The sequence below is a fragment of the Amia ocellicauda genome, chromosome 14 (genome assembly GCF_036373705.1).
Source record: "Amia ocellicauda isolate fAmiCal2 chromosome 14, fAmiCal2.hap1, whole genome shotgun sequence".
Classification (NCBI taxonomy): Eukaryota; Metazoa; Chordata; class Actinopteri; order Amiiformes; family Amiidae; genus Amia; species Amia ocellicauda.
Window position 1 is genome coordinate 8,244,496 of NC_089863.1, and position 14,465 is coordinate 8,258,960.

A 14,465-nucleotide genomic window follows, 5' to 3' on the forward strand; every position below is an offset into this window, starting at 1 on the left:
CATTTAAGTAACACACACACACACTTTGATTATTATATTTAGATAATTATACCATTTTATCAGGTGGAATTGACGATTTGGCTGAATATTCATAGTTTTTTTTATCAGATCATTGTTAATATGCTTGCGATTATTGTATTGAACATAGATGTGTATATTGTTAAAATAAAACCAGTGTATTAACCTCTCGACTAGTTTAAATACATAGTGCATTAATGACACGTGCAGATCAGGGACCTGTCTGTGTTGTGCTGCTGCAATGCCATTTCTAAGATACTGTTAGTAGGGGGGGAAACACAAAGGAGAACAAGATAATGTTTGAAATTAGGTCTTAAATAATTGTATTTTTACATACACTAGATATATTGATGTTTTCTCATGTATGATTGATGTAATAGTGAGTTAAAATCATAGGAGAGAGTAATATTACATGTTCTGCAGCACAAGCATTGGTCTCCCATTGAGGATAAACATTCCAGACCTATAGTGAAAACTATATTGAACGAGTGCAGAATTGAACTGCAAGTGTAAAATAAAAACTGCAAGTATAGTTTTGCACGTAGACGTTGTATTTCTGCACTCTCCAATTTTGACAGTGAATTCACTGCAATTATGTCCATGAAATAAATGAATGCACTCATGCATATGCCCCAAGCTATCAAAGCATCCCCTGTACCCACAACAGAAATTAATTAATATATATGTGCATCACTAGCTAAGTCAGATACATGTGATTTTATCATGTTATACACAGAGATTTAGCCATTGCCCATTTAATGTTTAATTGAAAGGTATAAATGTATAAAGACAGCATTAGAACACATTTTCTTATTTGTGAAACATTAGTCTACAATATACCATAACATAGTCCTAGATTCTGATATTTAAAAAATAATTGCATTCTAGGAGTGGTATCAAACAAACTAATTAGGCCTTCTGCATAATTCTTTAACGTTTTTTTTTTTTTCCCCAACTACAGAAGTCTAGTTCCTCTGTCTCAGAGTGATTCCTCCCCCACTCAGAAGCAACTTACCCCCCTGCTCTTTTTGCTAAGTACCCAAAGGAGGGCAAAGATGCTAATAGGCTCAACAAAGCTCAACTAGGCAGTGACAGAGTTCATCTGTGTGGACCAAGTCCCAGTATATACAGTTGAGAAGGCTGGATTCAGAAACATCAACTGTGCAAAAAGGTAGTATCTCCCCTCAGGTAATTTGTTTATGTATAATGAAATTCCCAAAATTTATGTTCTGACAAGGTCTATAATCAGTGCACAGTTTAGAGTGACACCAAAGACATACTTTTCATGCACTACAGATCTGGACAAACAGAGCTGAACATAGTCCAGTTTATCCCAAAAACCTGGGAAATGCAGTCCTGGTGCTTAGGATGCTCAGCATTGCACTCTGACCACACAGCTGATAGTCTGAAGAAAGCACTGGATGATACTGTCACAGATTCCTTGGTAGTAGACATGGCCAAAATGTCTGCCAAGATAATGCTTCCAACAACTGCAACACCTTTAGTGACTAAACCTGGATACCTTGTTTTGGCCATAATCTGCATTTGTCAGTAACAAAGCCACAGACATTGATTGTGTGGCAGCCTGTCTGTCCCGACTCCGCAAGACTGTCTCCGTCTTCTCAATATCTAGTAAGATGTAAAGACTGCTGAACGACAAACAGAAGACTTTAAAGCTGCCACACCATACAATAATTCATGAAGAGCCCACCAGATGGGGTCCTACCTATGATATGGAGGAAGGCTTCTGTGAGCAGCAGCAAGCAGTCTCTGCTGTTCTGGCTGAGGACAGGAAGAAGTGGCACCTGATGCCCAGAGACACAAACATGACAACTTTGGAAACTGTTCGGGATGTCTTGGCTCCACTCAGTGATTTCACAGATGCCCTAAGTGGAGAGAAAGAAACAACTCTCTCAGCAGGCCTGCCTAAAAGATGAGGAAGGTGACAGTCCACTGGCACTGGAAATGAAACTAAAACACTTGCTCTGCACATCACCTCAGAAAGGGAACAGATAGTTCTGGAACTAGACTATATTCTTCCACAGCCACAAAACCTGGAGAAAAACTAAATGGTGAGATCACAGACTATAAACAATTGACAGACATCAGCCTTGGTCATGTTGCCCTGCCTCCGCCATTTCTTGAATTGTATACAGTGATTGTCTTTTGAATACTTAAATCAACAACTATTGGTATGCATAGGGTAACTTGAGCTCCTCCAACTGGTTTGAGCTTGTACAAGTGGATTTGATTGAGAAGACTGTAACCTATTGTCTATCAAAACATACAAAGGGTCTTCTTCCGACTCGCATCTTTAGTTGTTTTCCTCACTTCATGTTAACCTGCATTTATGTTTTGTATAATAAACTTGTTCTTCATCTGTTTCCTAGGATTTACTGAAACCACTACAACTTTCAAATGAAAACTGCCATGCCCAGAATGCATTACTCTGTCTGCAGGTTTACATGCTGTGCAACACACAGATTTGGTCATCGCATTCGTGTAGCGCAGTTTACCGCAGTTCTGCCAGATCTGCACTGCTCTGCCAATGGGATCAGTGGGATTCCGCAGAATGCGACCCTATTGTAGTGTGCCCAAATGTGAAGATGTGGTTAACATGGTTTACTGTAACGGGCTTAACATGAAGATGATACAGATTGTGTGAAGTTAAACTAGGTGCGAGTCTTGTAATTATTAAAGTTAGAATATAATTGGTTAGGCTAGCTTATAAGTACAGTAAGCCACGTTAAACGCTTACAGCAGGAAGCGTAATTAACACTTGGCTACAGTATGGCTTAACAAGATGCTTAATATTACTTTAAACATCTTTACATATCAGCCTGGAATAAAAGTTTTGAAATCATTGCAGTATTCAATATAAATATCAGTCAGTGACCAGTTTGTATGTATGTAGCTATTGAACTGAATACTCATGTATGCGTTTACATTTAATTTGCTTACAAAAACAGGAGTAAAACAAGCTTACGTTTTTTCAATTTATGCAATGAACTAAGCTTGTGAATCATACTGTCAGTTTTATTTTTCAAGAATCAATAGGGTACATACATTTAATTTATAAATCCAAATATTTATGTAGCAACTGCTGATTGCACCTTTAAAATCGTCACATTACAATTCCATTAATGTTAGCTTTTCAGTTGATATACATAGATTTTTTTTTACGATTTATCAAGTTTCGATATTATCTGATCCACTCTGACTCTCAACAGCAACCAAATATAAGCCAGACTCCAAAGAACAAAAAGCAATAGATGATGCCAAATGGATTGGGCGGACTGGTTTACCTGCCCGAACAGCTGAAGATGAAGACGTTGTCTCCGTCATGCAGACTGTAGATAAAACGTGGTCCAGCTCCTACAGCATGACAGCAAGGCTGCTTCAGATCAAGGAAGCAGTGTGCCAGATAGCTGATGAGATGGGCTGGGACGGTAATGCTGCCCAGTGAGTGGCAGAAGCTACACACACTGAAGGAGCTACTGGAGCCCTTTGCTAAACAAACAAAGCTGCTACAGAGTGACACAATGTCACTACCCTGATAGTCCCTCCCTTCTTCACTTGACCCACCTTTCAGTGAACTCCCAAAGCAGAGAGTACCTGACCGGTCTGGCACAGAGGATGAAGGAAAACATAAAAGTTTGTTTCAGCTGTGTGTTGGATCCCAATTCAGATAAGTTTTCCCTGCTTGTAGCAACTGCCTCCCAACCGTACCGTTGCAGCTGACTCTGCTAACCAGAGATGAAGGAACTTCTTAGGGAAGCAGAGGATTATGTCTTCAAAAGTACACCACTCCCATCAGCCGGGAGGAGTAGGCCTGTCACTAATGACTAATTTGGTAATCGAGTATTCTGTCGATTAATCAAGTTTTTCCGGAAAAAACATTTGCATAAACACAGCTTTCTTGCAACATTCTTGTTTTTCAATATAAAAGAAAAGTGTCAGTGTGTTAAGCACACTTTTCTGTGCTTTACTGATATCAAAGAGGTTTGTTGTGAGTGTTAACCAATCAAAAAGCTTCTAAAACAGATTTGCTGTATTGGTAAAAAAACAACAAAAAAAAACATCAGTTTTAGGAAATGGAAAAAATGGCAGCATGCTAAAAGTGATCACTAAATGAGAGTGCTTTAAATGGAGTCAAATGAGGGGTGTTTTGAACATTTTACTGCTCCCGAGACCGATAAAACTTAAGTAAGCAAATGTATTGTATTGTAAACTTTTATTCAGTATTGTAAAAAGATGAGACAGAAGTTTATCTCGAGTGTAGATGCGAGGGGGTGAAGGTTTCTAGTTTATTATTTCAGCTGGTCAACCTAAAGCCCCATTCACACTGAAATGCCGAAAAATTGCCAGCAACGTTTGCCTTTTTTTTTTCTGTTGCACCCCATTCACACTGGTTTTGAATGACGGAAAATTGCCATTCACACAAAAACAGATTGCCGGGAAGAGCACTGCGGCCATGGGAATGAGACGCTACAGAAGCCCGTGGATCCGGGAGAGTAGACAGGGACTCATATACTGGACCCATATTTTGACAGTTTCCATCATTGTGTTTACCGGGCTATTGGTTCTAACCAGGTTGCGGGTTCGGTTCAGACTCACTACCAAGAACTAGTGAGGAGGGAAACACAAACGATACGTCACTCTAGGTGTGTATTCGCGCAATGAGCAGGCTGTACGGTTGTGTGTTTTTGCGGTGGGGTCACTAGACCCAATAAATTTGACCAATAAATTTTGATTGGCAAACAAACCGAGATAATGAAAGAGTTGGTCTTGGACCATGTAAAAATAACTGAGTTCAGTTGGAAAACTTGAATGTGACACAGAGGGTCTCGGTTATTTTTCAAAAAGAAAATGACCACCACATTTCTCCTAAAAACCTGTACAGTACATGTTAACATAACATGCACAATAGTATTTGTTCATTTACTTATTGTCAACGGTAACATCAGTAACAACAATTGGATATTGGGGTATATTCATCAAGGGTGTTACAAAGGTATTTCTAAATGGAATATAATGCAAATCAGTTAATACATCAGAGCGTTCAATTTGATCTAAAGATACTGCGTGTGAGCGAGTAATTTTTCAATGATTTTGCGGCTTATTTGTACTTTGTATGAGAAAATAAGTATCAGACATAACAAATTGATTTAATGTATTATGTAAAGCAGCACTATATGTTTAAAGGTATGGCAGTAGCAGTAACTCCTAGATGGATATTTAGTGGACATCACACTGTGTTATTGTATATTCTTATATAGGCAAAACAAATCACCATTCGACAGCACAATGTGCACGGATTATAATATTCACAATAGCAGCATATTGTGTTCAATAACTGCATACAGAGTTTAAATATTGGATGCATTCATGATACAGACAATCCTCACAGATCGTGAAACTGAATTGCTTTGCTGGTCAGATCTGCGCACATCCTGCACAATGTAAACACACCTGTGTATTATTTGGTTGTATCAGAAGTAGTCAAATGTGTTAGACCACTGCATGTAGTTACTTTATTGCCGTCATATGGATTTGTTAGTGTACGCGTTATGCTGCCATTTCTTATATGCGCTAAACATGTAAAATGTAAATATTTTATTAATACAAAACGAACCAAGCTCAATTGATTATTGAAATATTATCTGATCAAAAAACGACCCAGAGTTACGAACTGAGCAGTTTGTACACAAGGCAAGTGAACAGCAGCACAGTGACCGATACATTGTTTCACAGAAAATTAACCGAATCGATTTTGTTTTAAACAAACCCAGTGTGAGGGGTAACACGTTTGCCTGTATAGAGATAATATATGTTGTAAGATGTATTGGTATAGAACATCTGACATGTGTGTGACAATTGTTAGCATTACATACTCCAACATGTTGGTTCATCAAGAATCGCTGTGACTATATTATTTTTAACGACCCGCTCTGTTTCTAGTTACAGTCAAGTTCTTGGTCAAAGGTGGCTTCACCTTTGTGTTGTGGTCTCAAAAATGCGCCCCTATTCTGATCGGTTATTGCGTCGACACGCAAGCACGGGATGCTGAATTTGCCGGCAAACACTTTCCTGCTCTATTCACACAGACCCGTTGCCGACAAATCACCAGAAATTAGACTAGGACACTGGCTGGAAAATTGCTGGCAATTATCAAATTAGTGCCATAAATATTAAATTCAAAATATAAATGTATATTGTAAACTAACAAATTAATGGTAAATAAGTAAAACATTTGAGTTTTATTTTGAGTTTGCAATGTGGCTGTGAAATTCCCTAAATTAAAGCATGACACACAACAAACTACACCAACCTCACCATAAAGACATGTTTCAACATTCAACTATTTATTTATCGCTTATTAAGAGAGTGCACCACCACTGATGGGTGTTCTGTTTTATGGAATCGTACAGTATGAAAGCATATAGTGGACTTTACTCAAATGCTAATGCAATCCCACAACTGCATTTTCATTTTCCATTTATGCATGCGTTATTTGGGTCAAAATGAAAATGTATTCATCCTATTTGTATTTTCATTTTGACCCAAATAACACGGGCATACATGGAAAATTAAAACCTACTGTCTGGTTTTAAATAAGGTTTTTTCTTGTGCTTACTGACATAACCTCAAGACAAGCTGTATGTGCACACTGAAATAACCTAAAGACAACAGCTGTATAAACTCCAAGACACTATTAAAATATCCCACAGAAATGAGTAAGTACAAACTAATGATTGCTTTATAGACTAAACAGAATTAACAACATGAAACCAGTCACACTATCATTTAAAGAGAATAAATGTGTGTGTGTTTATAGTGGGAATTTGTATTACCAAGTGGGGACTATCATTCTACACGTGTTTATCTCACAGTTGAAGCTGTTTGCTGCACAAACCTGTATCCTTAAATAAATTAAAACAAAAAAACATTGTGAAACAGAAAAACTCCTCTGTATATAATAGCAAGCAAATACATACATACAAAATGAAAACCTTAAGAAGTCAGGAAGATAATTCAATTGCTTGAGAGTAAACAAGTATTTCATTAGCATATATATCTAACTAAAGATATAAGTTCCACTCCTAACTCTGTTCATTCAGTAGTATTAAATACATCCTAGTTATTTTATTTCTTAGCAGACACTCTTGTCCAGTTACTAGTAAACTAGTACTAGTATTATAGTTAAATAGTCCAGATATTAAAATATTTACCTTGTATTCACATTTCCACATAAAATCAGTAAATATGTATTTTAGATACGAGAATTTGATTTTACTCAACCAAATATAAAAATGACTTGATAAACTGCTTATAAAAACTATGTCTTTAAAATAGTGTGTTGTCCTGGGATATATAAGTGGGGACTCGTGTGGCTCTCTGCTATCTTAGTGAAGACTTCACTCGACTCCCTGGACAACTGCCACACACACGGTTCAGATTTCATTCTACAATTGCACGTTGATTTCTCATATTGAAATGGTTGCTTTATTCCCTGGGCTACTTGTGAAAAGGTTTACACACTTAGGTGTGTGAAGTCATTGTATAGTATTCAAGTGGGGACTCCACTGTAAGATGTTATGAGGCTTGTGAGGATGTGGGTGATACAATAAGATGATCTTGAACATGTTTTTCTTTGTTAATTGTTAAAAAAAAGCTTTATACAATATAGTTAAACACACTGGTATGTGATTGTCGTTCTGGCCTATTTAAGTTGGGACTCAATTTTATTAAATTCCTCTGAGAAATATAAACAGATTTATAAACGCCAAGACACTAAAGTATCCCCCAGAAATGAGTAAGTACAAACTAATGATCGCTTCATAGACTAAACTGAATTAACAACATGAAAACAGTCACATACATACATAATATACAGAAAAAAAAATCTCACTCTACACACACACAATAGTAAGTGTTACCCAGTGTTACACATTTCACCCAGTAACATGTAGTTTTGACTGTACAGTAGCAGTTGCGCATTTGTTCATTTACTTATTGTTACCGGTAACATCAGTGATCTTACAAATCGTTTCCAGACGAACTCGCACGTTTGTACACAAGCCGAGTGTGAACAGTGAGCCCTGACTGATACATTGTATCACAGCAAACGAGCCGATTCAGTGTGAGCACAAACTAATGATCGCGTCATAGACCAGACTGAATAAACAACATGAAACCAGTCACACTATCATATAAAGACAATACATTCACACTCTACACACACACACACACACACACACACACACACACACACACACACACATATATATATATATACACATATACATATATACACACACACACACACATATACATATACACACACACACACACACACACACACACACACACACACACACACAACAGTAACAGTGTTACCGGCAGCAGCAGCAGCAGCTCCTCCGGTCTCTCTCTCCGTCTCTCCGCAGCTCCGCTCTCGTCTCCCGGCTCCTCGGCTCTTCTCAGGCGGCCCGTCCGCTCCAGAGCTCAGCCCGGCCAGAGCCGAGGACAGGCGCTGTGTGAGCCGCTGGGAGAGAGACATCGGTCGGCGCTCAGATCCACACACCGCGTTAAAACACAGCGAAACCCCGGTATCTGCTCCGCTTCAACTCACACTAACCCAAGTAAAGCGAAGCACCGGGAGGCGCATGCGCAGAGGCTCCGCTGCTGTTCGCAGGCGCCTGTAGTAACCGCGGCTCTGGCTGCGCGCTGGTGTAACTCATGTGTATCTGTGGAGTAGCGTGAAGCTCGAAACAATAAGAGTCCACTTCCGGGAAGCAATACAACCAGACGGCTCTTGTTGTTTCAAAATAAAAGCCCTCCCATTCCTCGTATGGTGTATATACATATGTCATTACCGAAAAAAAACTAAAGATTGAGCATCCTGTCTCTGCAAGCATAGCAGGTTTTGTTATTATATCATGTAGGGAATTTGACTCATGGTTTATTGTAATAGCTTATAATAGGCTTAAAACGATTGTTTACATGTACGGTGTACAAAGCATGTGTGCCGCCATGTTTGCGTGACGTCACATAAGCGCTTCTCGCTGAAGTCGGGGCTCTTCAGTTCCGCCCGAGTCTCTGAGCCCGGGGGAAATTTGGGGGCAACTTTAGTATGGGAGAAATGCTGGCGGATAATATTTTGAACCTGGGGGAATTTAGGGATTTGACACGGTTGATCCCCCCCTCTTCACTTTACCAGCACCAACCCCCGCCAACCCCGGATTTCTCTTCACCACTGCCCCCCGCCACCCCCTGGACCTGACTTCACCACTGCCCCCCGCCACCCCCTGGACCTGATTTCACCACTGCCCCCCCCGTCACCCCCTGGACCTCACTTCGCCACTGCCCACCCCCACCCCCTGGACCTGACTTCACCACTGCCCCCCCGTCACCCCCTGGACCTCACTTCGCCACTGCCCACCGCCACCCCCTGGACCTCACTTCGCCACTGCCCACCGCCACCCCCTGGACCTCACTTCGCCACTGCCCACCCCCACCCCATGGACCTGACTTCACCACTGCCCCCCGTCACCCCCTGGACCTCACTTCGCCACTGCCCACCGCCACCCCCTGGACCTCACTTCGCCAACGCCCACCGCCACCCCCTGGACCTCACTTCACCACTGCCCCCCGTCACCCCCTGGACCTCACTTCGCCACTGCCCACCGCCACCCCCTGGACCTCACTTCGCCAACGCCCACCGCCACCCCCTGGACCTCACTTCACCAACGCCCACCGCCACCCCCTGGACCTCACTTCACCACTGCCCCCCGTCACCCCCTGGACCTCACTTCGCCACTGCCCACCGCCACCCCCTGGACCTCGCTTCGCCAACGCCCACCGCCACCCCCTGGACCTCACTTCGCCACTGCCCACCGCCACCCCCTGGACCTCACTTCGCCACTGCCCACCGCCACCCCCTGGACCTTCTGCACCAGCGACCCATCCCCAGGACCTCACTTCACCACTGCCCCCTGCCACCCCCCGGACCACACTTCATCAGTGACCCAAAAGCAGTTTAGCTTTTACAAACTGAAGAGTATACCTGTTGCTGTATGCACTACATGCAATAGAACCCTTTTTATTGCACATATGATTTCTATTGGTTTTATAACAGCCATCTCAAGTTGTTTTAAAGAGTGCATTATGCAAGATAAGAAAAAACTCAAATCTTTAGTTTTTTGTTTATAAAACATTTGCATTTAATGCTGGAATTTGTTTGTATCCAATTAATCGATTTAATCAAAGTAGTAATTGACTGATTAATCAATTATTAAAATAGTTGTTTGTTGTAGCCCTAGTGTAGTGTTAACTTTTATTAGATTGTTGAAGCAAGGGCCCAGAGAGGAAGGAAGATACCCATGCCTAGGAAAAGTTTTGATAGGATCATTATTAATTTTGTTGGTATTATATTTAATTTCAGGACTATGTATTTTATTGGATGCCTGCAACCAGGGATCTATGCTAAGGCTATGCTGGGAGCATAGGACTGCAGCCTCACCGGTGCTCTGAAGAGTCACGTTTTTAGACAACTTGCTATATTGTCAGATAACATCCCCTCCAGTTGGGAAGGAGCTTTTGTGTATAAGCCATAGCTTTCCCAAAACCATCCCAATTGCTCATAAAAGCGAAATTCCTTGATGTACACCAGTTTGGCAGCTAGCTGTTAAGAGAGGACAGCCTGCTAAAGGCCATATCCCCTCTGTGTAATGTTGGTAGAGGGCCAGAGACAATTAGATTGTATAGCAATGTAGCTGAGAGGATGGAGTTTCTTTTTAAGATCTCAGATTGTCTGTGTTTTATATCGTTAGCTTATCCATAATGGGCTGCAGGTTGTCCAGATGAGTACCAATGATAGATCCAGCCTTCCCAGATGAGCCCCCCCACAGTCACGCAGTGGTCTGAACACATTCAGCCTGCCACGCAGGGTCCTGTACTTGTGGGGGTGTAGAGGGTCCAAAGTTCTGGAGTTTATTACAAAAAGAAACAAAAAGAAAAAGGGGCCCATGGTCCCTCCCATTCCTATCCCTAATAATCAAACAGACTTATACCATCATGCCCCTTTTTATTGCTATATTCCCCCAATATGCATCTTTATATCTCCAAAGTAAGTTCCATATAACCTTTACAAAGCATCATTATAGTTTTCAGAAACCACAGAAGACCATACTATGTATTTTATCTGATTTAATCTCCCATGGAAAAAGCCTTCGCCTGCGCAGTTCGACCCTCATCTGCGCAGCTGGACAGGCGGTCTATTCTGTCTATTGGTGCGTGCAGGCTCCTCCTAGGCATGCCCGTCTCCGCCCTGCCAGCCACTGCAGCTGAGTGGATGAACAGTAACTGCCAATGCTATATTGTTTTTTGTTGTATTTATACTGCTTAAATTTCTTTATACTTCTGTCAGTTAAATAAACAACAGGAAAATATGTACTTCATTTTAGTTTAAACATTAACTGGTAATGTGTAGTTTAAAGCATACTGACTATTCTGTTCACCCAACAGCAGAATCACTTGCCACCATCACATAACACTAAATAAACCCAACAAATATGCAGCCATTAATGGAGGTAACCAGAAAGTAGTGTACATGTTTTACTATACTAAACACCTTTCTAACACAGACATTGTCAATAACAGCTGTCTTAGAGGTTTTACACTCTTTTCACTGCCAGTGTAACGTTGACAACCTGTCACAGAGAGGTTCCCAACCCTGTGGACCCGCTTCCAACCCTTGAAACGGTAACCCTTTCACATGCCCTAGTGGTGTGTCTGCTGTTGACTCCTTTATGCATGTTTTTTTTTCCTCCCCTTCTCTCTCTCCTGATCTTCAGTCAGTTTCTTTACTTCACATTTTTATTATTAGTATTTTTACACACTATAACTATTGATTTCATCTTTGTGATGAATGGGATCACGTCGACTGGAAATAATATACACATACTGTTCTACCTTATTTTTCATGTTACTACACACAAGTTTTGCTATCGCTAGCAAATTTATAATCCTCCTTTTTCAGATTGTGTTAATATGTGTGTGAAGAATTTGTTAATAATAATAGTAATATAACAATAATATGATGGGGATTGTTTATCAAGTGTATATAGAAACAGATAATAAGGTTTTATTCTGTGCTTTAATTTTACATATGAATCTCCCATGTTCTTTTTTAGAGAATGCAAGGAGAGATCCTCGGATTGACCGTGCAGTGGGCCTCTGCAAAAAGCTGGTGAGCAGTTTCTCCTACAGCTGGAGGCGTAAACAGGAGCTAGCAGAGGCACAAAGGGAGCTGAAGCTTCCAGAGCAGGCTTTGAAGACCGAGTGCCGCACAAGGTGGGGATAAAGGCAGACCATGACAAAAAGAGTCCTGGAGCAGCAGAGGGTGAAAGTGAAGGATGATGATTCAGACCTAACATGCACCATCAAGACCACAATCCTGAGCTACCTGGATGAAACATACAAGGCCCCTCTGACACAAGAACTGCTTGACATGGCCTCTGCTCTTGACCCACGGTTCAAGCTCAGATATGTCAGTAAGGACAATGTTGCACCAATCCAAGCCAGACTTACTTCTGAGATGGAGTGGACTGCACCTGCAGGCATGATGGTAGCAAGTAATTATTGTGATTACATACAGTCATATACAGAATTGATTATAAATTAATGAAATGAAGTAGATTATAATGTGCTATGAAATCAAGTGCTGTAATGTGCTGTAATCTACTTTCTCGATATGGATGTTAAATATGTTTAATTAGATTTGAATTTGGTATTCATATTTTATTTACCATACTCTTTTCAAGGAGATGGGCCCAACTGACCCCCATGTTGAGACTGCTGAGGATGCACCCACTTCAAAGAAAAAGAAGACCTTGGGAGCTTCTTCAAGACCACTGAGGGGACCACACCAAGACCCTCTCCCCACCACGAACAACAAGCTATAGCCTCTGAACTACTGTCCTACCTACAATTACACAACCTTGACAGTGAGGAAGACCCGCTGGACTGGTGGAGGGAACACCAGAGACTCTCGAAACTGGCAAAAAAGTACTTGTGCATTCCAGCCACAAGTTCCCCTTCAGAGAGGGTCTTTAGCACTGCGGGAAATGTAGTGACCTGCCTTCGCTCGTCCCTCAAAGCCAGAATATGTTGACAGGCTGGTGTTTCTTGCCACAAACCTGTAAACACTATGTTACTGCCTGTTTTGCATAGGCCTGAATTGTTTTCATTTGGTTGCATTCTGTGATGGCATATATATTTTTAGTTAGCCTATATTTCGGGTACAATTTCATTTATATTTTGCTTCTAGGACATGATGCACTTTAAGGACCAGTCTTATTTTGATGCAACGATTTGTACATTAGCAGGAATGTAGCACAACATGGAAGTGAAAGCAGTGGTCTGTTTATTTAAATGTGAAAGTGCAATAAAAATATGTTGTCCCTAAAATCAATTAATAATCCTGATAAATAATCATGATCTCAATATTGATCAAAATCGTGATTATCATTTTGGTCATAATCGTGCAGCCCCACCAGGAATAGTGATTGTGTTGAAGAGGCAAATGTGTTGGAGGGACATGATTGTGCAGCTGGACAACTGGTGTAAGTTAAAGATTTGTATTTAAAAACAGAATTGTATCTACAGCGCTGGGGCTTTTTCTCACTCAATCTATCTCTCACTCTCTCTCTCTACCTCTCAATCTATCAATCTATCACTAAGTCTATATCTCTATAACTATCTCTACACTTATCTCTAAATCTGTATCTCTATCTAACTCGCTATTTTCTATCTCTATGTCTATCTACGGATCTCTCTCTCTCTCTCGCTCTCAATAAATGTATTCTGTAGCATCTGCAAGCCACCTCAAATCTCTATAACCCTCGCATTTGAGGTGGTTCAGACATTATTAGATGTTTTATAGCAGCTAATAAGCGGCATTGGTAGATTATGATAAAAGATTGATGTCGGCACGTAAATTTCATGTTATTATACATGTTATAAAGTATGTTATTAAATATACTATAATGCATTATATTTATAATTTACAATAGTATATCATAATTGATAACATGTTAATAGATTGTTTATAATGGATACGTAATCTACATTGTTACCCAATTATCTCGTCAAGTTTTTATTTAGTGATGCATCACAGTCACAACCCTAACGCTTCAGCCATTGAACCTTTTTAATCTGTTAAAAATGTATTCAGATCGTACATAATCTGTTCAAGCTGCAATATATACAGAAGGCAGGCAAATCTCAATCTTAGAAACATATTCAAAAGATTCCATGACAGACGTGTTTTAAAGCAGAACAGGAGAAACCTTGTGATACCTCCTCTGCTCAAGGTCTTGCATTCATGTAACGCAAGTAACACTGCAGAATAGTTTCAATTGTATGATTAAATATTACATAAA

The 14,465-nt window shown here is 40.5% G+C and overlaps 1 protein-coding gene across 1 annotated transcript in view; it reads right to left on the minus strand.

Annotated features, from left to right (window-relative positions):
* LOC136768563 (zinc finger protein 585A) overlaps nt 1-14,465 on the minus strand; it is an 81,361-nt gene that overhangs the window by 62,145 nt on the left and 4,751 nt on the right. The gene's annotated exons all lie outside the window — the stretch shown is intronic.